Consider the following 24,072-nt stretch of genomic DNA (forward strand, 5'->3'; position numbering starts at 1 on the left):
TTTGGAATGCTATTTTTCAAAGTATGATATAGGCTTCCAACTAATTAATGGCCATTATATGGTGTTGTGCCCCAGACAATTAACATACAGTGATCTGAGAACCAAAGAGTGAAAGTAGCAGTGGTCCTTCTTGCCATCACCCTCAGTGACTATTTTGGCTAAAATGTACTTCCTGTCCCTAAAATTTTAGGTACTGAGGGATTAGAATTCCTGGTTTCCAGAGTGGGAATTTTTTCCGCCAGGAGATACAGTAGAGTTCCTCTAATGTAAAGCTATGCTCCTCATTTGGTCATTTTAGGGTCCTCATGCTGGTAGACCAGGAGGCAAAAAAAATATTATTTTATTATAAGGGTGATTGACTCTATCATGAGGAAACAGTTTGGTCCTACATAAAGGGGGCAAGAAGGCATATGTTTAGAATTTAGAGGATTCACTGACATAGCTTTTAGTGTTCCAGTGCCTGGTAATAATGGTAAATTAATAATTATAGTCATGGTTTAACATGGGAATGTAACCAGTATATACCTAAGGAATGAAGGTCTGGCTTACCCACTGGGCAAGCAACCTAGACCAGCAGAAGTGCTGGCTGAGAGTGAGGGGAATAAAGATAGGAGACTGTAAAAGTATGAGATAAAGGATATGGTTTACAAATTATGACCTAGAAACCAACTATAACAGTAAGCAAAACCACAACCCCACTTTTGTCTTCATTTTCTATCATTTTAAAGAGTATGTTATTTTTGAGCAACAACTGGCCATCATCTTAAAGAATCAGTGACCAAATATAGTGAAATTAAAGTGGAGCCTGAGTGAATCTGTACAAGGGGTGGCCCATAGCACAAGCTGTCATTGTACTGTCATTCCCCCTCAGCACTTAATGTTCTCATACAGCTTCTTCTTCTTTTAATGTTTATTTATTTATTTTGAGAGAAAGAGAGAGAGAAGGCACAAGTGGGGGAGGAGAAGAAAGAGAATCTCAAGCAGGCTCCACACTCAGCACAGAGCCCAACACAGGGTTTGATCTGAGATCATGACCTGAGGTGAAATTAAGAGTTGGATGCTTAACCAACTGAGCCACCCAGGTGCCCCTTCATACAGCTTCTTAATGCAAGAGCCCAAACTGAGTCAGTACTGAGGAGCATACTCAGCCACAACATAGAAAAGACGGGAAATGCTGGAAAATTAATCCCCCAGGAATGGTCTTCAACCAGTAATAGATACCAGTTGAAGGATAAATATTCCAGCTTTCTGGTAACTCTGATAGGACAACTCTCAGGGATGAATTGCACAGTCCCTTAGAGGCCCCCATCAGGACTGAACTTTATTTGACAACAGTAGCAATCTGCTCACTATTGTACGTTTATTGGCTTTCTACCCCTAATGGACTCACTTCCCTACTTTCCTACCAGTGTTTTCTTGGATCATTTGCCAAACTGATTACTTTCACTCAAATTGTAGTCTCAGGGCCTGTTTCTGGGGAAGCCAACCTAAGCCAATCTTGCAGAAGCATAGGAGGATTATCAACCCATGTAAAAATCAATTGAAGAATATGTACCAGAAAAAAATGATTTTTCTTAGTGAAATGAAAAAAATTAATTCTATTCTTAAATATAGAAAGAACATAAAATTCTATAATTAATCATGTAGGACCAAATTTCCAGTGTTTAGAGCAATTCAGTCTTAATGCAATGGGAAGAGATTAATGTAATCTTCACTGAAATGACCTAAGGAAAGGGAAATATTAGATGCATTCATAGTAGGAGAGTTCTGTTATGGAAAAAAAAAGGCATGCTTTAGTTAAACATCTGATTTACATCTTATTCTTTTGTCAAATCAGGGAAATTAATGATTTGGATAATTGATGAGGCAGAAGCTTTTGGTATTAATTATCGACATAATATGTTTCTAAGATTTGTTATAAAGCACTTTTCTGTGTTGGACCAGCATGTTGGACATAAAAATAATGGTGAGAATTAGGCCGCATTAGCTAGTGCCTGGTTAGAAGCCTCACTATTAGTCGCTCTTCATTCATGCATTTCTTGAGGCACCTGTACACAGAAGGAACTTCTTTGTAGAAGCTTATGCTACTCTAGATGATAAAATTGGCTGGCAGTACTTGTAGCATCTGTCCTAGACTCAAGGTTCTAGAGAGGTTCCTCCCCTACTAAACCCAAATCCAGACCTCACCATCACCCTGCTCCTGAGTCAGAAAGGATAAGCATGCTGAAGCACACACATGAAGTGAAACAAAGAAAGATCTATAAAAAGGAAAGGGACAAAATTGAAAATACCAGAGACTAAATAACTATGAGAGTCAAAGAAGACTCAGTGCATGTATCATTTCTGCACTGAAAAAAAGAACAAAATTAAATAGACAAAAATATTTGAAGATAACATAGAAGACAAATTTTCTGAAAATAAAAATAATTACATTCATAGACTAAAACCTCTTTGGAAACTAGGGGTTCAAAAGACCTCTTGCAGAATGAAAAATCAAAAAGACCATTGAAGAATTTAAGAGGGAAATTTCAGCAAAAAGCATTAACTTCTGAATGCACTTGTGACTTAAGAGTTAAGTGCTCTGCTCACCACCCAGATCCAATCAAATACTAAGACCAATTTCTTTCCATATTTTGAAAATCTTTGCAATCTATTTGCCTCTCCAAGAGCCTAGTACCTCTACCTTGGTCTAGAGCAATTGCATTTGAAGTAATGTGTCTTTTTTTCACTGGCGTCTTGCCCCCTCAAATTCTTCTCCTTGGTGTAGTCAAAGTGGTCTTCCTAAAACCTGACCATATTAAACTTTACCTGAGCCCTGTGATTCTGGAAAACAGCAATGAGTAAGAAGTTCCCCAACCGTTTTGTTTTCTAGGATATGGCTTACTACAATGAACCACTCTTCCCCATATGACCTAGATAAAACTTACAGATGCCTTCCTTCTTGGGGTACCTGAGTGGTTCAGTTGGTTAAGCATCCAGCACTTGATTTTGGCTCAGGTCATGATCTCACAGTTTATGAGGTTGGGCTCTGCAATGACAGTGAGGAGCCTGCTTGTGATTCTCTTTCTCTCCCTCTCTCTCTGCCCTTCCTCAGCTTGTTCTCTCTCTCTGTCTCAAAATACAGAAGTAAACATAGAAAGAAAGAAAGAAAGAAAGAAAGAAAGAAAGAAAGAAAGAAAGAAAGAAAGAACAGGTGCCTTCCTTCTTTACATATGACAAAGCCAAACACAGACTCTTCAATTTTCCATTCTTTGTTTCATAAACAATTAGCTGAATTTTTCATACCCACTGCTAAATCTGGATAAAATACCTGGATAAAAATCTGGATGAAATATATGGGTCCCTGAATTTTGACCCGTCTTCAACATATGCCAATATACAACCCCTTCTTAATGACCCCTTCTAGGAATAGGCTGACCTCAAGGTAAACATTCTCTGATCTTTTAACTAAGCATGCCATTTTCATCCATTCATCTTACTTCGCCATGCCTGATTTCTTCTAGCCTTGTTCACTCCTCACTATAAAAGAAATGTCCTTTTCTACCTGACTTTTGAGATACTTGCAGATGTCATGGTTGGGGCATTCTTCCTATTGCAATAATTCTCCTCCCTGTATTGTATTAGCTTCTTTTGTTGCAACAGGACTTTTTAATATTAAGTCTCTCCTTATCTACGTCTGGATTTGTTTTTATTAGACAAACCGAAATCTGATCATTCCACTCCCCTACTTAAAACCTTATTGGCATTTCACTGTTTTTAAGATAAAGCCTTAATTCTCCTTGTTCACAAGTCCTTCCCGGGCTAGTTTATCCTATAACGATAATTCTAAAATTTTGAGGGCACCTGGGTGGCTCAGTCAGTTGAGTGTCTGACTTCGGCTCAGGTCATGTTCGAATCCTGCATCGGGCTCTATGCTGACATCTCAGAACCTGGAGCCTGCTTCAGATTCTGTGTCTCCCTCTCTCTCTGCCTCTCCCCTGCTGGAGCTCTGTCTCTGAATCTCTCAAAAATAAATAAAAATTAAAAAATAAACTTGTTAAAAAAATTAAAAAATAAATAAATGAAATTTTTTTCTGTTCCTTTTACAAAGCCGCCTGCCTTGTTGTGCCCCTTTCTTTAAGAAATGGGCATCATGACTTCTCTGGAGTGTGGACTTCTCAGGACTCCCTCTCCTTGTCTTGCCCTCAACCTTTCTGGATTTATTTAGCTTAACTCTCAAACCTCAGGTTTGATGCTTCCTCATTCAGGAGACTTTCCTGGACTTCCCACATGAAGGCTTGGTTTTCCTTTAAGTCTTTATAAAAACTTGGGGTACTTTTCCTCTCATACTGTTATTATAACTGTATTTAATGATGTTCTCTATCATTAGACTTTCTACCTTAAGAAAACAGAGACTATGTGCTTTTTATTGTTGCACCAATAATGTCCAACACATGGAAGATACTCAAATATCAACTGTATCAGTACAATTATATTAATTGAATGAAAGAATAAGTTGATAGCTTTGACACAAGAAAAGTAAAGATCAAGAGAGTAGAATTTGCTTCCAGCAGAGAAGAGTTTATTCATATTAGGTTGCATTCAAATGACAAATATTGAACTTGAATTATTTGGGGCAAAAAAATAAAAGGGTGATGATTATTGATTTCACAAGAAAATTAAAGAAAGAAACATATGGATTACTTAGGGCTCTCTCACTAGCAAATTTCAGGAAACTCAGCTCAACTTTCATTAGTTAAAATCTTCTGGAGTAAGTTTATTTTGGTGAAGAAGCTTATCTGGAGGGTTCAGATAGTGATCCAGGCTCTGGCCTCTCATTGTCTCTGGTTTATTACTATTCTTTTCCATGTGGAAACTTCAGTCTCTGGTCCCACTGGGTGGTAATATGGGAGGAACACAGCTCTCCACCCTCACAGCTCTAAGGTCAGTTTCCAAACCAGCTCTCCTTTCTTTGTTTTAGTTTTATTTTGTTTTCCTGGTGGTCTTATAAAAGATCTGGAATTCACTGGCCTGGGATTTTCATAACTGAACTTGGTCATGTGTCCTGTCTGTCTGAAACACCTCTCAGATGAGAGGAATGTAACCCCTGCATGCCTATGACTTCAGAAGTGAGAGTGAGAGAGAGCTAAATCTCTAGGCCAACATTAGTGCTGCTGCCAGACCAGCCCTGAAAGCAGTAGAGGCAATAGAGGACTGGACCCTACAGGTGGTCAAAGAGATGACCTCTAGACAAATGAACCTGAGGATGCTTAGGATATACTGTCTCCACCTGTGCTACTATTCTGCACCTTGGCTTTCTCCATAAAGGCGAAACCATGGCTCATGGCTCACTTCCCTCCCTTAGAATTCAACAAATGTGACAACTCATTCATGTTTTAACATTTAAAAACATACTAAGCAATTCATTTCCTTTATCCACAATAAATAGAAAACATTTCTTTGGATTTCTAATTAGGCATTTGAGCAATAAGTTTGCTATAGTAGTTACAGGCCAATCATAAGAAACAAATACCCAAATCCAACTAGTATGCTATTAGACACCTGTCACACAAGGTAACAATAATAATTACACTTTATTATCCTAGAGGAAATACAAAAATCATGAGGTAATCAAAATATCCCAATACATTGCAGAGAAAATCTATTGTATTCATTTCTTTATATGACCCTGAAGAAATTAGAACAAGTAATAGAGTCCTTCAAGCAATGCTTAGTGCTATTGGAACCATTTTTCAGGGCCAATGTGTCTTTTCTCCAAACTATTGCTAATCTTGAGTTTATGGAAATCTTCTCTCTATCCTTTCCTTATCTTTACATGTGCTTGAAAGAATTCCCTGTAAATAGATTTTAATTGCACTCAACAGCAAATCAATCCTTCCCTTTAGATATTTCATGAAACCTCATGAAACCAGAAAACAATTCAAACCTGGCCCACTTCGAACTGGAATTCACATGTTAAGACCTTATTCCGAAGAGCAAGAGGGCCTCCAATAGGTAAGAGTAACTAAGGTAATTTAAATATGGGTGAATACAGGAACAAATTCCCAGGCTCTGTTACTCTCTTTGTTGAAACCCATTCTTTTGGAAAATCATTTTCTTTAGCCATTGGACAACAAAATGCATTGTCAAGAAATTTTATAGCAATAATTATAAAAGATGTCCATTTGAACCCATTGAGGTCTCACTGATTTTATAACACCCAGCAGACCTCCCTGCAGGAGAACACTATATTTATGTGAGCAATATATGCGAGAATTGAGATCGTAAAATTAAATGACCACATAGAACTGTCATTTATATGATGAGCGCCTACATATGTGAAGGCTGGTTTATTTTGCAGCGTCGGGTTGCGTTAAATGGTCCACTCTCAGTGAATGTTTTTAATCACGCATTTCTTCACTCTTTCTGCAATATTACACTTGAAGGACTGGTAAGCACTTTGCTATGAAATGCTAAATGGTTACTGGCACCGCTATTCTGACAGAAGAGCTCACTAAAATAGAAGTACAGTACATATTGTATGCAATTGTTTTATGAGAGACATTATGGTTACTAGAATAACATTTCACCATTACCAACTGCTGAGAGAAAAGTCATTAAGATATTTGGCGAGCCAGCGCAATTTTTCAACAGAGCTATAGTACAAGACCTTAGAACAGCCTCCATAGAGGGAGGCTGGCTGTCTCACAAGAAAAAAAAAAGAAATCAAGTCCCAAGTCTATGTTGTTTGATTTATAGTACTTTATTTTCTGAGTCCAATGAGGAAGTTACAGGATACGCCAGGAGTGTCAGAAGAACAACAGAGAATGCTTGTGTAAAATATATGTATATTTCACACACAAGTGTTTCTGGTGTGTGTGTGTGTGTGTGTGTGTGTGTGTGTGTGTGATTTTGTGTATGTATGTAAAAGGTTAACCTCTGGTGTTAATTGTTCTGACAATGCCAATGTGTTAAAGCTCATGTTTCCCAGAAAACTAGCTTTATTCAGAGATTAACTTGTATAATTTGAACAGTAAATGCCTTCTTTTTTTTTAATGAAAAGACATTGATGGATGGGGGAGGGGTGAGAAAAATAAACTGTCTGAAACACTTCACTCAAATACAGAAGAATAAAACAAGTAGTTCACTGCAAAAATTTAACATCTCCTGCCATGGTTATTGGTGGAAAACCAGTGACGATAAGTTTTACAAATGCTTCTTTCATATATATACATTCACATACATATGTATCAGTATATACTTCTATTTAGATGCTTTTATATATGTTATTTATATATATATATATTATGTTTATATATATTTTATATATATATTATGTTTATATATATTTTATATATATTATGTTTATATATATTTTATATATACATTATGTTTATATATTTTTTATGTTTATATATTTTATATATATATGTTTATATATATATTATGTTTATATATATTGTATATATTATGTTTATATATATTTTATATATATATTATGTTTATATATATATTATATATCTATATGCCAGATAGATAACTTTTTGATTGTTAAACTGACAGTTTACCACCTGCTCCTGTGAATGCTAGTTCTATTACTTCCATCTCCTTATATCAGGAAGAAACATGAGCATTCATCAAAAACAAATATGCGTTGGGGTGTTTCTCTACAATAGCAAAAATGGACAGAATTGGAATTATAGAGTCAAATATGTGAGTGTATGGATAACCGTGAAGGCAAAACTCAGCGATCGTATCCTCACCGTTACTGAGGTCACCTTAGTAAGTGGTAAACTACCATATGCAGAACTTGCAGTCAGCAACCATTGGTTGAATAAATACTTTTAAAAAAAGACATTGGAGATCTTTTAATAAATAATAGTGTCAAATATATATTTTAAATTATCCAGAAAACTGGATTCTATTCCTGTTATTCAATACTTTTGACCCCACGTAAAAAGGTTGAGTGTTTTACAGAAGTTATGAAGGGGCAAAAAAGATAGTCAATTCAGTTAAAAAAAAAATCTAACCAACACTAACAGAACTTTTAATTCTTTGATGTCTTGATGCATATAGAGACACCTAAAGTACATGTAACTGATAGAAGCATCATATTCAGTTTGCTCATCACAGCTCACTCTTCTGTGTATTAAGCCCTCTATGACTTATTTTTTATAAGCCAGTTTTTATCTCCCTACTTACAGCAAAACTCATCGATATCATTAAAATAAATGTGGAGATCACCTTGCTTTTTAAAAACACTTTTGGGCAGCACCAAAGGTGACAGAGAAAATATTGTTCTTGATGGAGGTGATGTTTCCTAACAAGAAAGTTAAATAAATGCATAAATGCTGATCCTCCAATAATGTCCTTTTGATCTAAGCACTTTGTTCCAGAAGAACTACTATAGTATCTTATATAGATGGTATAAATATGACCTTTTTTTTTATTAAGAATAACAACTTTCTCTCTTTACCTGCTCTCCAACACCCCACTACACTTCTTTCCAACGGTAATCAGGGGAGACTTACCTAGTCGCTGAATTTCTAGACCTAGATATTTGGATTCTGGGGGTAAAGAGCTGGAAAGTAGTGTCTTTCCTTCTACTTCTGCATGTCTGTGAGAGATCCAGTCTGGATCCATTAAGAAATCAGGCAACGGATTCTTAAATTAGATCATGGAGAAGCAGGAAGGAGTTCACTCTAAAGAGAAAGGTGTAGGAAACATTAACTCCTTTCCTTTCCTTTCCTTCCTTCCTTCCTTCCTTCCTTCCTTCCTTCCTTCCTTCCTTCCTTCCTTCCTTCCTCCCTCCCTCCCTCCCTCCCTCTCTTTCTTTCTCTCTTTTTTGCTATTTCCTTTACTAGTATCTCCTAGCATCGTAAGTGGCACATGGCAAGTTGTATGTGAATGAACGAATGAATGGATGGATGGATGGATATATAGACAAATGAATTAATCACTAACTGGAATAAATAAATGAAGGAAGGAATAATTTGAATTATTTGTATATATATACATATCTAAATGTATATAATAATCTAAATATACATATATATTTAGATTATATATCTGAATCACAGTTGCATAATACTTTCCCACAGTAAGCACATACATCTAGTTACTTTGCAGTGGAACATATTAACAAGAATATTATTATATTTCCTACATGCAAGTATTGAAGATGTTATTCATATTAGTTAAAAAATATCAGCATTGTGTAAAACACTTTAGAGAAGCATTTCCACCCAGAAGTCATTGTCTTTGCCAAACTATTAGGACTTTTTTTTGTAAATGGAGCATCATCCACCTTAAAAATGCTGAACATTAGTCCTTGGAAAAAGATTTTAACGAAATACATATTTCAGTTAAAAGAGGGCTATGGAATCTGCCTGCTAAACAAAATGCTTTATTTTTTCCAAGTTTTCAAGGCTTGGGACCCTGGGGAAAGCTTAATTAAACTCAATGCAGAAAAAAAAAACTTTATCATAAAAGTTGAAAAAGTCAAAATATGAAATATTCAATTATTATTGCCCGTGGGGTTTGTTCTGTAAATATTTTATCCACAGTCAACACTCGGCTTTCTCTCCACCCCATCTTTTAAGGGCTATCTGGGGAATAACCCACACCTCCTCACTCGGTCGCTTGACTTCCTTTTCGTCTTATAATTTATTAAATGATGTTTTTAGAAACATAAGTACTTCAAGTTTTCCTTCCTATCACTTTGTTTGCTGTTCCCTTCACCCACAGAATTGCTGTGGCTATAAAATAGAGATATAAAAAAGACACACAGGATATCAGTTCATCCTTTGGGGTTTTAGCTACACTTGTTTCTTTCATGGAACTGCCTCTAGTCCTGCCACAATACACCGCATTAAATGTCCCAATATGACACCACTCTCTCAAGATGGAGGGGATTTTGTTTCACTCAGTTCACAGAAACATTCTTCTCATTTATGTTACAATTTTTAAAATAATATGTAGACATCAGAATTTATCTCATTGCTTTATTACTGTGTACTTGTTTATCAACTGTGAGCTCAAGGCAAATATTGAATAAACTCTAAAATGCATTAAATATTAATAAGCCTCTAAAACTGAGTCTACATTAAAATGAATGGCCTAAAGTTTGGGTGAATATTAATGTTATATCACTATTTTTTAACCAACATCTTGGTAGCATTCATGATATCATCATATCTCTATTCCAGTAATAGACTACAAAGTTTTCCCAGTAAACCCAAATTACCGGAAAGTGTTAGTATCAGAGTCATCTTTTATGATAAACAAAGATATTTCTTTGCTCTGTTGAAGTTGACTCAAAAATACAAGCATGTCTTTTTTTAATCAAGTCATACTTTAGCAGCCGATGAGGGTATGTTATTTAAGTGACAACTTGCTGCACATTGATATTTAATAACATGATTATCATGTATTTAGTTTGTTTAAATAGGAGGATAATAAGTAAAATAATTATGCAATTAGATATGGCCACACATGATCAAAAAAAGTGCTTTAAATTTCCAAACTGCTTTATTCAGGGGAGCATTGGAAAACTTGCTCACCCTCACTGCCTGAGATTTTCTTGCCTGAAGATGTATGAGTAAATTTGGAATTGGAGAAAAAGAAGAAACAACCTTAAAATATCAACAAGGAGGCAGTCTTGAAAAGGCCAATAAGACATAAAAATGACTTCAAGGAGCATGCTATAGTTTCCTCTTTGAAACATCAATATTCAATAATAATTTAAAGGACTAAAAGTGGTAAGCCAAAGTGGCAAGGAGAAGTGTTCTGAAGAGTGATTCTGAATTATGAAATACCATTTCATATGCCAGAGTAGTAAAAGTGGAATACTAATCTGGTGCAACCAATTCATCCATTTCTAATTTACACTCCACACTGTGTCATTCATTTACTAATGCTTGAAATATATAGATGACTAACAAGATGACTCTTGTTCATCAGGACAACTCGACACCAAAACAGTAATGCAATTATCCCCTAAGCAATAGACTATTACCAAATTGATTTATGTGCTATCTCTAGGATACTTTAAAATTCATAGCCTATCACAGGAGTATAATCTAAAATTCAACTGAGAGTTCAAAATTTAGCTTGGAAAGAACATCTAGCTGCACACATAATTGCAAGTTAACGTTTCAAAAATTGGAAAATATTTAACAGAAAGAACCAGAGTTAATTGAATATTTATCCTCCCAAAAAAATGAAAATCAATATTCTTAAATGGCTGTTGGGATATCACATAAAAGAGAAGGGGAAGAGCTGCACTCTGAATCTGAGTATTCACAAGAGCTAATATACTATTCAAGTGATATAAATCAAGATGTGATTATTTTTCTAAAATTTATTAATTGATTTTGACATTAACTTAGAGACCTTGTTGTCCAAATACTGCACAATATAAAACCCATCTGTGGTTTAAATAAAAGCTCTTAAAAATCATAATACAAAAAAATTTATTTACCTGTTTGATAAACTTATGGAGACATCACATTAGTAGGAGAGACTATTCTCTATATGGTCTATTATTGCTTAATGTTGATATCTATTTGTGGGAAGATACTACGTGGAGATATGAACTGGCGTGCCTTCTCCCATTCCGTACTCAGAGACTCCTTCATTTTCATCCTGAAAGTATCTTTTAACCACCTCCTCACCACCACCCATAACAGCTAGACTTGAAGGACTTGCCAGGGTCTCCTGCTAACCTGTTTTATTAAAAGGATCATGGACAAGTGCTTGAGTGCAGACTCTTGAGCCAGCCTCTAAGGTTAAATAAATTGCTTGAAATCAATTGATTATTAACTTACAAGCTAGCATTGTAAGCCAGCTGTATGTGACTTACTTCCCTCATATTCAAAATAGGGCCATTGTATAAGTGAGATTATGTCCATATTGCTTAGAATAGCACCTGTCACATAATAAATATCAAATATTAGCTATTATTAGTTGTTTCTATGCTCAGAATTCACTAGTCCCAATATCTAAAGAGATCGAGTTTCTTGCACAATTTTTCCTCTGCTCCCAAAGACTAGATCAAAAGATGCCATGGTCAGGGGCAGAACAGAGTTAGAAATTATGCAGAGAGTGTGGGGGGAAAAAGTAGCAAAGCAAGAATTCTGTACTGAACCTCCTGATGGAAAGAAAGAAACTGGGACAGCCTGAACCCAAAGACAGCCTGTTTCTAACAACCACACATTCTGGCCTGTTAGTATCTGTTCCTTGAGACTCTATCCAGTTTCCCTGTCCACACTCCAACCCCATCCCAATAACAACACATTCATACACAGCAGCCTAAGATTCATTGTATAATCCTTCAGCGAGAAAAAGACTTTGATATTCCATGGCAAGGGATGGGTAAATAGGGGAATCCTAGCCCTGGACCAGAATGAATCTAAAAGAACTAGCTTGAAAGATCCCACTGAACTGGTGAGGCAATGGAATGGGTAGCCCCTGCCACACATTTATTGCATTTCTACTATGTTCTAGAACTTTCTACTTGCATTACTTCATTAACTTCTTCTCAAACTCTGGAGTGTAATTCTATTCCAGTTCTTTCCTGAATGCAGTGATGAAATGTATCAAAGACATTTTTAAAAATGAATATGTAACATCAAGTTTTCTGTTTATGCTTCCTATAATAAAACAAGGAATCCAAGCATATAAAAGAAGCCCTGCATTTATAATCAGAAGAACTAAATTTGAATAGGCTCTTCAACCCACTAGTTAGATGATCTTATCATGTCTCATAGCCTTTTGAGGGCTCAATTTCTTCATCTGTAAAATGGAAATAGTCCATGCAACCTTACAGAATTATTTTAAGAGTCCAATGATATAATAAGTATGCATTAAATAAAAAGCAATTTTAAAACTGTAAAGTACTCTATAATTATCAGGCACAAATCTATAACCGTATGTGAGCTGCTCCCTTGTAAATGTCCCCAAACAACAACAATATAAATTCATTCTGTCTTGTAAAATGCACACTTATATGTAGAAATATAGCTTGAACTTGAGCAACAGTAATAGGTGATTGTTTTTAGTATAATTCTTTTTTATTTTCTACAGAAAACCCTGCTTAAAATGTTTAATGATTAAAATAGCTCATTCCAAAGTTTCTTAATAACATAATTGGAGAAGATAATAAAGAAAAACTATTGACATAGTTTATTTTGCTCTATGTATTTTTTAGGCTGAGAGAGAGATTTGTTTCAATAAGTGGACTCCTAGGATTCTAAAAAGAAGATGCTAAACATACATACAACTCCTGTACTTTGTGGAAAACCATAATTATAGTGTCCTAAGACAGGTATCCAAATTGAAGTAATAAAAACAGATAAAATATGTACTTATTGTATTGAAAAGCTGGAAGATAGGCAAATAACAGCTAAGTTCCTGTCCCAAGTCCTGATAATGACAGTGGTGGGGATATCTGCCATTCAAAGAGGACAAATTGATTAAAAGGAACAGCCCCAGAGCAGTTTTCCATATTTGATTTAATTTTATTGTGTGAACTTGTATTTACTAAAGTCAAATTCTGATTAGTTTAGAGTTGATTATCTTGTTTGTAAATTATCTAGAGATGGTTTTGGTCTCTCATTCCCTCTAGCTCCTGAGTTTTGGTCATTTCACTGTTAATTAGCCCCTTTTGAATGGTGGGTATAAGAAGTAAAAAGAAACCCAAAAGATGATATGCTGTGTCTTGTTAGCAATTTTAACAAAGTCATTAGAGAGGATTTGGAAAAATTGGTTTGGATTATTTGTAGATTTCTCTTTGTCATTATACTTATGTTCTTCCTTATTCTGCCTCATTTAATTAATAAGATTTTATCTCCCTTCTGATAAATGGTAACTCTAAATGTTTTTCTAAAAGTAAATTAATGATACTTTTAAAAATTCTAATTTTGGTTCTCTGTATTTTCTCTTATAGTTGTACTTCTGTTTGTTATTCGTGCTATGCACATATCTTCTTTCAGTATATGACTAGCTTTTCCACTTTGCTTATAGTTTATTTTTGTGCAAAAAGTTTTAGTTAGAATGCAGTAAATATATCAGAATTTTCTTTTATGATTTGTGCTTTTTGCGTCTCCTTCCTTAGCCAGAGGTCATAAAGATATTATTCTATTATTTCCTTGAAAAGTTTTAAAGAATCTAATTTAACTTTGCACATGGATAAACAATTGTCCATCACCATTTATCTAATAGCCCATGGCAGAGGAAGAAAAAAACATCTTTTTCCTCTACTCATCTTAGGTTCTCCAATTGGGGCCCTTTAAATTCAGTGAACAAAAGGCAGATTAACAAGAGAATGTGCATCACACATCCACATGGGAATACTCGTGGATGAGTAACTGAAAGGGATGGTAGCATCTTAGCAAAGAATAATGATTTTGCAGAGAAGTGACAAGAACAAAGAAAAGGATTTTGAGCTTCTGCGGGTAGCAAATTATGGGAAGACAAAAATATGGAGAAACTAATGGTAGGTAAAGGCTGGTTAGTGAAATTTGTCATGTTTCCTCCGGTGCCATCTCTGAGCTGGGAAGGGTCTAGAGTTGTCTCTAATGATTAATTTCTGTACTTCTTGGTAGGCAGGAAAGGAGACATATCTTCACAAAGTTATGTCCTGCTTATAAGCAAATGTGGGGAGGACAGAGAACGTGTCTTATATCTGCTTCTTAACGATCCTGATGCCAAAGTGGCATATTTGGGGGTGGCATATTCTGCTACCCTTCATCATCTTTTCCCCCATTCACTTATAATGTCACATCTCTCATCTATTATTGTTATATATGAGTGTGTGAATTACTAGGGTCTTTATATTCCATTAGTCTGTCTTGTGTCAATATCTTTTTTTGTTCACTTTTTAAAATTCCTAATATCTGGTAGGTCAAATCTACTATCCCAGTTCTTCTTCAAATTGTCTTATTCTTGGCAATGTGCTTTTGCAGTTGTACTTTTTAAACTCCATGCAAAACCCAAAAGATTAATATTGGAATTATATTAGATTTAGAGATTAATTAGGGGTGTTTCATCTTCCTTCCTCAAAATAAACATACAAACATAACTTTTCATTCATTCAGTTTTTTTCATGATCCCTGATTTTACTCTATCGGTCTTACACCATACAAATTTTTCTTCTTTAAATAAGGTCTTTTATATTGATTGATCTTTTTGTTAATTATTATTAATATATTTATTATTAAGAATGATATTCACTTTGTATGTTGGTTATTCTAGTAATTTGTCCATAGATTCTCTTGAATTCTCAATGTAGGTAATCACATAATAGACACATGATGAGAGTTTTATCTCTTCTTTTGTAATTATTATTTCTCTAATTTCTTTCATTTTCTTTCTCCCTATGATTATTTTTAATCATTGCATTTACGATTACTTACATTTTACTGTTGAATATAAGCCACGGCTGTAGGCATCCTTTTCTTGTCCCTGACTTAATAGAAATCCTCAACATTTTCTGGTAGGTTTTTGACAGATGGCTTCAATCAGATTAGGGTAATTCTTTTCTATTGATAGTATTCTTGTGAATATTTATCAAGAGTGAGTTTTGGAATGTGTTAAAGGAGTTTTCATTTTAGTGTTTTTTTTTTTTTCTTTTTTTGTGTGGCTTTGCTCATCTTCTGATCATGAGGCTATATGATGCATGAGGCTATACTGTATGCATCCTGTATCTCACCAGGAGCCATAAGAAGCTCAAGGCATCAAGTAGCAAACCTCATTGTGATTGTCTTTCTTGAGGATGTACTTTAGGTCCTGGAAACTTTTGCCTATTCAGTACCTGAAGTCAGAAAGACCCTGTCATCTGCTCTCCTAACAATTTTGCATTTCTTTTACATTTCTGGCTTTTTTTTTTTTTTTTTGGCCTTTTTATTTGAGAATATGTTGCCTTTTTATTTGAGAAAGGCTATGTCTTCCTGATGTTGTTATTTTATATTTTGCCCAATATTTTTTAATGTTTATTTATTTTTGAGAGAGACAGAGTGCAAGCAGGGGAGGGGGAGTGAGAGAGGGAAGAACACAGAGTCTGAAGCAGGCTTCAGGCTCTGAGCTGTTAGCACAGAGCCTGATGTGGGGCTTGAACTCACGAACCATGAGATCATGGCCTGAGCCAAAGTTGGACTCTTAACTGACTGAGCCACCCAGGCGCCCCTATTTTACTCATTTTTGGCATGTGTTTGGAACAAAAAAGTGCTATCAAAGTGAACTTGTTTCACACTTTTAAGTAAACAACTATATGAGCTTAGTTTTCTTTTTCAGATATTTGATAGCTAGATATGTGAATTTCCCAAGGCTCCTGTAATAAAGTATCACACTGCATGGCTTAAAATAATATACATTTATTTCATAATATTATCATAGTTCTGGAGTCTAGAAGTTTAATTTTTTTTTCAACGTTTATTTATTTTTGGGACAGAGAGAGACAGAGCATGAACGGGCGAGGGGCAGAGAGAGAGGGAGACACAGAATCGGAAACAGGCTCCAGGCTCTGAGCCATCAGCCCAGAGCCCGACGCGGGGCTCGAACTCACGGACCGCGAGATCGTGACCTGGCTGAAGTCGGACGCTTAACCGACTGCGCCACCCAGGCGCCCCATGGAGTCTAGAAGTTTAAAATCAAGATGTCTGCATGGTTATACTCCCTCTGAAACTTAACTTATAGAGAAGAATCTTTCCTTGATTCTTTCTCCTTCTGGTAGTTTGCCAGCAATCGCTGGTTTTCCTGGGCTTGCAACTATAGCACTTCAGTCTCTGTCTCCATTCTCACAAGGATATCCTCCTCTGTCTCTGTCCTCCTCTTAGAGGGACACCCATCATAATAGATGATGGACCCACCCCAATGACTTCATTTTCACTTGGTTAGTCTCAAAGACCTTACTTCCAAATAAGTACTTCACAAGGACTGGGGGTAGGACTTCAACATATCTTTGTGGGAGACACAATTCAACCCATAACACTACGAATATGTGGCCATTAATTATATATTGAATTTAATATTCGTTGTTATATAAATATCATATATATTTCAATTTATGTATTTGTATGTCCAAACATATAGATATGTGATAGATAGATGGATATATAGACAGGTAGATAGAGACATGTTTACATAGATTTCTCTAACTATCCCTTTTCATCATCTCAAATTCTGATCTTCATTTTTTCAACCCTGGCTTGCTTCCCTTAATTCCATATAATAATTTATCTTTTAGAAATCCAGTTGTAATCCTGATTATATAATCTAGTAAAAGGCCGCGTCTTAACTCTGGCTGCTATAGCAAAGTACCATACCTAGGTGCCTTATAAACAACAGAAATCTATTTCTTACAGTTCTAGAGGCTGGAAGTCTAAGATTATGGTGTCAGCATGATCAGGTTGTTCTGGTGACAGCTCTCTGAGTTGCAGACTGCCAGCTTCTCCTTCCCCTCACATACCATGAAGAGGGCCAACAAGCTCTCCAGGGTCTCTTTTGCTAATCTCATTGATGAGGGATTCACCCTCATGACCTAATTATCTCCAAAAGACTCCACCTCAAATGTACTAAAGTGTTGAATATCAATCGTCCACATTGGGGATTAGATTTCAACATATGAATTTTGGGGGAACAGAAATATTCAATGCATAACAGGCAGAAAGGGCCCAAGCTTCTTATCCAAACAGCAACAAAGTACCTCAACAAGAATAATCTCTTAACACAATTTTCAAATAACAATAAATAAAAAAAAATGTATGGAGCTCATTTTCACTAGTGATAGTATCTTCTTATAATTGTGGAAATTGCTAGTTTAAAAAAATCAAACATTTAAAACTGATCGAATAAGGAACAAGTCAAAAAATTCACCTGCAGTAAAATGTTAAAATTTTGTAGTAAACTAAGAAATCTGGGAATACCACTATTCTAGTATATCCAATAGAAAAATAAAACAACTGAGGAAGAGGACTCTTAAAATGCATGGTTAAAATGACCTAAAAATGCAGTGTGGAATGTAGTGTATGTGTGTGTACTATAAAAATGCAAAATATATTGGGATGCCTGGGTGGCTCAGTCGGTTAAGCGTCCTACTTTGGCTCAGGTCATGATCTCATGGCTCTTGAGTTCAAGCCCCGCGTCGGGCTCTGTGCTGACAGCTCAGAGCCTGGAGCCTGCTTCAGATTCTGTGTCTCTGTCTCTCTCTCTCTGCCCCTCCCCTGCTCATGCTCTCTCTCTCTCTCTCTTTCAAAAATAAATAAACATTAAAAATCTTTAAAAAATGCAAAATATAACAAATTAGCTACTTATAAATTAGAGGTTCTTCATCATTAACAAATATGTGTTTATTTGTCAAGTACAATCAATGTGTCAAGTTCTTATGTAAAACATTATGCTTATTTTAAGTATATAGCCTGTGTTAAGAGCTTGTGTATGGGTGAGTGGGGAGAGGGAAAATAAAAAGTAAATGTGCAAATTTCTTCAATGACCAGGAAATAAATACATTACTTCTATGTTGTCATTTAAGCCTCAAGCATTGTTTTATTTATTTGACCAATAAATGTTAATTTCATTAGTGATGGGTAGAACATCAAAATCATCTATATAGACCTTCCTATTTGCTCCTAATGCTATCTTGTGGGGTGTTTTCCAGTATCTCTTTATGTGGCAAAGATACATGCCCTCCCAAAGGACAATACCCCCAGCCATCATCTTACGAATACACGTCAACAGAGAAACAGTAGCCTATTTCAAGTATCATTGATAGACATTAATACATTTGCTTTTGTTTTTATCATGACAAAAATACTACTTCTCTGCCTCACCTGCTGGACCACGCCAGCTGGTTAGGTACCAAATCTCAAAAAGTACCAATTAAAATAAAAATAGCTAAGTCTGGAATAAGTAACAAAGTGGAGCTTTGGAACAGTGTGAAAATTTATAAGTGATCGTTATCAACACCTGCAGTCTACTTTGCTTCGCTTATGATGGCTTGCTGACGATTGTCTACTGGTAGCACAAAAGGCTACAAAGTAAAAACAGAAAACTTCAACTATCTTAGTGATAATTGAGCTCAATTTCTCACCAGTCATTTTTAAACCAAGTAATTTAATATTTATTGATATCAAACTGCATCAACATGTATACCCTCAAAATTTTCCATTATTCAACTATAATTCAACAAGAATACTCTGCGATCATGTATTATGGAAAAAAAGTCTTTGAAAAAATCAATAACAAGGTACTTACTAGATCAGTTTCCTCATCTGTAAGGTTAGGAAATATGCCTAGCTCAAAACTGCATGGAAAGTGCTACTCTCAACAGCCACATCTTAGGCGGACAATGATCATAAGGGTTCTTTTGTGTGTGTGATCTGGGTTATGTATGATCTTCTCTATCAGGCTTGTTGTAGATTGTCTTTCTCCTAGAGCCTATAGTCTGAAAGAACAGTTGTCTGCCCTCCCATCATATACTAAATATACAATGAGATAACAGGGAGAGCATAATTATAAAAAGGATTATCATTTAGACAAGGAAACAAAGAAACACTAATAGTCACCCATAACAATGCAAGTATCCTACAGGATCAGGCATCAGGGAAGTCTACCATCCTGTGTTGGGAATTTTCATAATTAGGCCAGGGTCTGTTCTCTGGGTGGCAAACCCTTATCCACCATCCATTATGGCCCCTGTCTTTCCCTCTGCGAGGTTCTTCATTTTTATCCATCTCGTTTGACATATCTGAAATGGATGTTAGAAAGTATGTCCTCCTTTCGAGCTATACATTTTCTACTTATGCAAGGGGTAATTAGCAAATGTAGTTTTGGCCCCAAAATGTCAAGAGGCTTATGATTTCTTTGGTAACACAATATTTTCAAAAACTTACTTCTATTTGTTTCCAGTCAGTTTCGTAAACCAGTAACAATTTAAGTTGTTTTGACCTTGATTTGTTTTGTTTCCTAAACTCCATGACTTCCATCCTCAATGTAATTATGGTGACCATGAGGTCATCTGAAACATAAAGGTGGAAAAGCCATATCTTCATCTGATCTGTGCTCTCAATTACTTTATCAAACGAAGAAGTTTGATTAGGCTTTATTTTTCCTGTGGCCTTTTAAAATCCCAACTCTTACCATTGATATCTAAAAACAGCTTTTTCAACCTGTTGATCTTGAATTTCTGGACTTTTTAGGATACCTCTTATTTATGGTAGTAAAACCTGCCAATTCTTTATTTTTTAAAAAAAGTTTATTTATCTTGAAAGAGATACAGAGAGAGAGAGAGACAGAAGCAGAGACAGAGACAGCACAAGCATGGGAGGAGCAGAGAGAGGGAGAGAGAGAATCCCAAGCAGGCTCCACTCTATCAGCACAGATCCCAACATGGGGCTTGAACTCACAAACCATGAGATCATGATCTGAGCTGAGATCAAGATTAGATGCTTAAGTGACTGAGCCATCCAGGTGTCCCCTGTCAATTCTTTCTTAAGCTTATTTCTTTCTTCTAATACCTCATAAAAACTATGGATAACAACCAACACGCACTATGGGCGTTTTTTACCTAATAATATTGCCAAGAGCTTCTTTCTTAGTAGATATAAACTTTGCCTTTCAAGTTACTCCAGGTAACAGTTTGCCAAATGGATTGTTACACACACACACACACACAAAGAATTGCTATCTTTCCAGATTATGGCCTTCTCTCTCATCAGCTGTCAATGCCTGTATTAATCTGGGAAATTAATGTTTGCTTCATTAACAAACATTTCCCAAAATTTCAGAAGCATAACTCTTAAAAAAGGTACTTTAAAAGTTTCTTAGAAATTTAACTAAGTAAATCAGACTTCTAAGTAAGGCAAATTTAGGACTAAGGGTTAGTCCTTTTCTCCCAGTCACATAAGAGAAAAATGGAGCATAAAAGATCCCACAAAATACTTTAGGGATAGGCCTAGGATTAGTGCATTATTTGTGTCCTCTTCTTTTTGGCCATAACTCAGTCACCTGGTCCCACCTAGATGTCAGAGAAAATGGGAACAACTGTCATTTTATCTGACTAGAAAGATAAAATAACGGTAAATACAGAGCATTGTAATGGCTATAAATGCTCTTAATTTTTTATTGTGATTGCTCATTTAAATGTGATCATTATTTAACATTTAATCTTGAAGAATCTTTTCACTGGCTATAGAATTCTAGCATGGTAGAATATTTCCTGGTATATTTCATGGTAGAATATTTCCTGTTAGCAAACTGAAACCACCATCCACTGATATCTGCCTTCCATTGTGACTGTTGAGCCATGGGATGTCAATTTAACTATTCCCTTTTAAAATACTCTATCAACCCCATCCTTCCTTTCAAGAATTCCTCCCATTCTTATGTATGTATGCATGTTTGTATGCATGTATTTGCAGTTTTACTAGGTTGTAGTTAAGCATTCATACTGGTTTTCTTATACAAACTGTACATTATGATAATCAAATAGTCACAGTAAGTTTTTCTTTATATAGCTATTCCAATGAATAAATGAAGAAAGAATGATAGAATTATATTATATCCATTTTGTAACTCCTAATCTATGAATGGATTTAAGCAGTTCCTTCTACTATCTGTTTAACAAATTACCCCAATTTTTTGTGGACTAAAATAACCTTTTGTCTTGCTCATATTTTATAAGTCAGAAATTCAGGAAGGACTTGGCTGAGCATTTCTCACTCAGGGTCTCTCATACAGTTGAAGGTAATGGGTGGCTGAGGCTACAGTGATATGAAAACTCAGCTGGACCAAATTATCCAAGATAATTCACTCTTGTAGCTAAAGAATGATGGTCAGTGAGAGCTCTAACTGGGACCTGAGAGAAGTTATCAACAAGTGGATTCTTCAGCAAGGAACTCTCAAAGTTATCAGACCTAGTGTATGGCAGCTGGCTCTCCCTAGAGCAGGATTTCTTAACCATTTTGGACTGGACGATTCTTTGTTACAGGGACTGTCCTGTGCTTTGTAGGATGTTTATCAGCATCTCTGTCCTATACTTGATAACAGTAGTACCCTTTCAGTTATGACAACACAAAATATCTCTAGACATTACCAAATGTCCCCTGGAGAGCAGGAAAGAGACCTTAGATCACCTCTGGTAGGGAATTATTGCCCTAGAGTGAGCATCCAAAACAAGCCAAGTGGAAACTGCATGACTTTCTTCTGACCTAGCTTTAAAGTCTCATGACATTATTTCCACCACATTCTATTGGTTATAAAAAAAAATCACTAAAGAAAGCTGAGATTCATGGAGAAAGCACATGTACCCAACAACTTAAAGGTGGGAGTTTAAAATAAATTAACATTTTAAAATATCTACAAATGGTCACCAACATCAGAAAGAAAAATGAAAGAGACAGAGCGAGAGAGAGAAAAAAGGGAAGGAAGGAAGGAAGGAAGGAAGGAAGGAAGGAAGGAAGGAAGGAAGGAAGGAAGGAGGGAGGGAGGGAGGGAGGGAGGGAAGGAAGGAAGGAAGGAAGGAAGGAAGGAAGGAAGGAAAGAAAGAAAAGAAGAAAAATGAAAACCAATGTGAAACTGATAAAGCCTCTAGATATAATTAGAAATTTATAGAAAACACAATGAATATGTTAAATGACACACAAGAATTTAATGAGCAAAATTCAATCAACCCAGATCATGGAAAAGTCTAAAAATAAAAGACCCAGTTTGTGTAGCAAATAAAATTTGAGTCCAAAAAAAAAAAAGATTGAGAAGCCTATAGACTAAAAGAGAGTGAAGAGTCATATCAAATACTGAAATGCATGTACTTTATTTGAATTTTGACTCAAATATAAAGAAAATTATTAGATAATTAGTTAATTTGAATACTGACTAGATATTCAATATTAAGAAATTATTATTAAATTTTCAGCTATGATGATATTGTGGTTTTGTGGTTTTGTGGTTTTATTTTAAAAAAGATTCCTTATACTCTAGAAACATATTCTGAAATATTTGAGGCTGCAGTAATATGATATCTGGGATTTGCTTCAAAATAATACAGAACTGAGGTAAGGGGAACAGTCATTTCTAATTCTTAAAATCATATGGATATATGAATCATCAGTCATAGTATTTAGAAGATGGTCACAACTTTATTCACTAATTGTAATCAATTTTTCCAAAATTTTAAACATATTTCAGTAAATCTTGAGACTATTTTTAATAATTTGAAATATTCAAATTATAAAATATATGCCTACTAAAATTTTTTTGAAAATGTAGAAAACCTTGAGGGAAAAATTGCAATAATATAAAACTCAGAGAAAACCAATGTTAAATTCTTATGTTTCCTTTTGATCATATTCTTATGCATGTAATGTAAATTACAAAATAAAAAAATAGCATATTTTTTAAAAGTTTTAAAAAGAAAAGTTTTAAAACTCAACTTATTTACTTTAAGAGATTTCAGTTTCTTTTGGATTTTCTAGATAAAATGTGCAAAAAATTTTTTTCACCTTCCCAATGATTACATTCTTATTTCTGTTTCCTTTCTTTCTACACTGACAAAACCAGCAATAAATTGTTAAATAATAATGGTATTAACCATTACATTTTTAAAATATGTATTCTTTGAAATTTATTTATCCATATCAAGTGATACCAGTTTAATGCTTCCAAGCCCAAGATGTCATTTCAGTTTTGGTCAGTCCTCAAAAAATACAGATTCACAGAAATCTCTGATCCAGGATAGCATTAGAATTCTGGCAAAACAAAGATTCATCACAGTCCATAGAATCAGATCTAATTTAATCATTATGTTTGGGTCCATTTCAGGAGAATTTGAGAGTGATTCCAAAGACCTTAAGTTCATAAACTCTTTGCGGGTACATTCTAATCATTGTTATAAATGATGTAGAAATGAAGAATTGAAATGAAATCAGGGACTGATCCCAAAGCCTTCAGGATATTTGGAGCTATAACAGCCCACAACACAACAACAACCAAGATTTTTAAATGATGGACATTTGAAAACAGTTTCTTATCCTGAGGTCAGATGGCAAAGGGAAAGACAGCTTCATACTGAATAAATGATAAACTCCACAGAGGCACAAC

Source organism: Lynx canadensis, chromosome C2, assembly GCF_007474595.2.
Source record: "Lynx canadensis isolate LIC74 chromosome C2, mLynCan4.pri.v2, whole genome shotgun sequence".
NCBI lineage: Eukaryota > Metazoa > Chordata > Mammalia > Carnivora > Felidae > Lynx > Lynx canadensis.